This window comes from Grampus griseus, assembly GCF_964374135.1.
Source record: "Grampus griseus genome assembly, chromosome: 5".
NCBI classification, from domain to species: domain Eukaryota; kingdom Metazoa; phylum Chordata; class Mammalia; order Artiodactyla; family Delphinidae; genus Grampus; species Grampus griseus.
In genome coordinates, this window is record NC_138998.1 from 36,373,597 (window position 1) to 36,377,285 (window position 3,689).

Consider the following 3,689-nt stretch of genomic DNA (forward strand, 5'->3'; position numbering starts at 1 on the left):
AAAATAACAGGGGTGGGAAGGAGATAAAGCCGGAGAGGAAAGGGCCAGATCAAGGGAGGCCTTGCGATTTATTCTGTAGATAAAGAGATGTCATTGTAGTTTTAGCAGGATAAAATACATAACTACTGTAGTATTCAGGCAATCATTTGATTGTTCATTTGTTAATTCAAGGATCAGTTATTGAGTGTATATTTATTGTGACAGGTACAGGTACCATAAAGATGAATAAGACAAAATCTCTACTTCTGAGAGGTTAACAACACAGTGGTGGGACACTCATATAAGAAAGTCATTATAACACACTGTGATAAGCTCTTCAAAGGAGCCATCTAAAAGGTACTTGGGGGCTTCCCTGGTGGTGCAGTGGTTGAGAGTCCGCCTGCCGATGCAGGGGACGGGTTCGTGCCCCAGTCCGGGAATGTCGGAGTGGCTAGGCCCGTGAGCCATGGCCGCTGGGCCTGCGCGTCTGGAGCCTGTGCTCCGCAACGGGAGAGGCCACAACAGTGACAGGCCTGCGTACCGCAAAAAAAAAAAAAAAAAAAAGGTACTTGGGAAGCACAAAAACAAACACTTTGATGGGGAGGGAATGCATAAATGGTCCAGGTAGTCCTACGTAGGGAAGGAAAATCTTTTCCCTTTACTCATCTTAGGTTTATTGGCTGGGGCTCTGCAAATAAGACTGATAAAAGACAGATTAACAAGAGAAAAACCAACAAAAGTCTATTAGTGCATGCACTGCACACATACATGGGAGCAGTCAGTGATGAGTAACTCAAAGAGGTGGTTAGAACTTGTGCTTCATAGCATGTTAACAAAAATATAACAGATATTTTAGAGAAGTGACAAGACAAAGGAAAAAGACTTTGAATTTCCAGGGCAGCAAATAGTGGGAAGGTAAATATATGGGGGAATTAATGGAAGATAAGGACTAGTTAGTAAAGTCTGTTATGTAGCTATCTCTGGGGTAACTAACTTCTGTTCTTCCTGGTAGAGAAGGGAGGGGAGAACACCTTTACAAATTTATGTCTTACATTTAGGCAAATAGGGGAGGGCAGAGAGCTTTTCTTGTATCTGTTTCTTCTCAATTGCCTTCAGCTCTAAATAATCCTTACGTCAAAATGGCATATTTTGGGGTGACATATTCTGCTACCTTTCACTTAACAGAGGACAAGTATCAGTCAGGAAAACAAAAGCACATTAAGCATTTCAACAGAGAAAATTTAACATAAGAAATTAGTTAGTCAGGTCTTGGAGAATTGAAAACGCAAAAGGGAACCCTGAGATTTCACAGAGACAGCAACTTCAGGGAGCAACTACCACCTCTAGGTCTGAGCAAACCAAGGGAAGAGATTGGGGTTATCAGAATTTAGAAGCTGAATGAAGTACTGTGCAGAGATGGGATCCAGACCTTGGAGGAAATAGGGCTGGCTGGTGCTGGTGTTTCTGAGGAAGGTAAGATGAAGCTGGTTCTTCTAGGGATGGAAACAACTGCTGTTGTCAGGATGAAGTGTCGCTGCTGGGTGACTTTACAGGAACTGCAAGCAAATAGGAAGGAACAAGTCCCTTCAACTTCCTCAGGCCTTCTGGTCTCCCAGTCTTCCTTTAGTGCCCCCTATTGACAGAAACCAAAAGGAATTCTGCTGTCTAAAAAGAAAGCTGGTTTGCATAGCCCCAGCCCCAGAGAAATGTGGGTTTGGCACTGACGGAAAATAGCTTAATCTCCAGTTTAGGAGTTTACCTTATAAAATGAGGAGGCAGACTTAAAAGGAGGGTATTTCAGGCAAAAGGAAACTGCATGTGCAAAGGCATGATGCCATCAAAGTGCTCTGTGCTCTTGGGAGGTACAAGTATGAAGTCCGTTGTAGCTGGAATGCAAAATGCATTGGGAAAGTATCCGGCAGAGCAATTGGAATGACAGAAAGGGACTCTTTGGTCTGAAGGGCAGGGAATCCCATGCTAAGGAGCAGAGGAAAATATTATTTTTTAATATCTCTTGCATTTTTCAGTAGTTCAGGTTTTTTTTTACCCTCATTGCCATTAAGAGTATACCTTGAATCTAAGGCCTAAGAAAGGAGGAGTATTTGATACAGCATAGAACAAAGAGGTCATTGCCTAGATTTTTGAATTTCAAAATAGTTTTTTAATTACCTAGGGAAACAAAATATCCTGAGAGTAAGCCCTTTTGATTTGCAAAAATTTGGCTTTTTGAAATAGAAAAAGATTGACTCAAAAGTACAAAAGCCTTATGAAGATCCAATAAACCATAGTTTATTCTAGGGAGCCGCAGACAAGGAATACACAGGATAGGATATAAGGCAAGTTCCTGTTCCACAGAATGAAAAAGTCTTCTGCAGCTGAGAGGAAGAACCAACCACAAATTCAGATTCAGATTCCAGGGTTCTGTGTTCCCCCCTTACCCCACACCTCTGGGTCAGACCTGCGCAGGGCAGGGAGTGGATGGGCGTGTGTGTGTGTGTGTGTGTGTGTGTGTGTGTGTGTGAACTTCCTGGAGACATTCAGTGAGAAATCTCAGAACAAAAAGTTTATTCCTCAATTCCTCAGCTGCAACCTGTTCCTCAGAGAAGCCCTGTGTTGATATGGGGCTGCAATGATACCTTAGGATGGGTCTTTGATAGTGTATCACCAAACAATATGATGTATGTTTTTTTGTTTTTGTTTTTGAGTGTTGCAAAAATGGTATCATACTCTATGTATGGAACTTGATTTTTCCATATTGTTTCATGTAGGTGCAGTTCATTCTTAAATGTAAAGCATTTACGCTTAAATGTAATGCATTATGAGAATGTTCTATAATTTATTAATCCATTTTCTGGTCAATGGATGTTTGTGTTGTTTCTCATTTGTACTGTTATGAACAGTGAGGCAATGAACAAGGCATCCATTTCATTAGGGTATTATCAGGGATGGAATTGTTGGGCTATGTGATTATTCAATTTTATAAAATAATGCTAATAGTTTTTCAAGTTGGTTTTAACCCATTTGAATTCTCAGCAGTATTCTCTTTTTTTTTCAGCAGTATTTTTAAGAGTTTCTGTTGATTGTATCCTTTCCAATACCTGGTATTACTTGACTTCTTAATTTTGTCAATCTATCAGATGTAAAATGTTATCTCATTATCATCTTAATTTCCATCTTTTTTAATTATTAAAAAGGCTGGACTTCTTCCCATATGTCTATTTGCCATTAAGGATTTCCCTACTATGAAATTTCTTTGTATGTTCTTTGCTTTTTCTGTAAAGTCACTTGTCTTTTGATATTGATTTGTAGGAGATCTTGAGATATCCTGGCTTCTAATCCTTTGTTGGTTGTAGTTGTTGCAAACATCTCGTATTCTACTATAGTTTGTGATTTGAGTTTTCACTTTCTAAATGGTGTCTTTTGAGGAGCAAATGTTCTTAATTTTAATGTAGTCAGATATGTCATTCTTTTTTTTAATGGTTAGAACTTTGTGTATCTTAATTTAAGAAATTCTTCTCTACCCTGAGGTTATAAAATTTTAAAAAAATTTCTCCTAAAAGTTAAAAAAAAAGTTGACCTTCACTTTACATTCCCAATCCACCTGTAATTGATATATCAGGATGATGTGAGGTAGGGATTCAATTTTACTCTTTCCATATGGATAACCAGTCATTCCATTTACTGAATAATCTGCCATGCATTGCCATGCA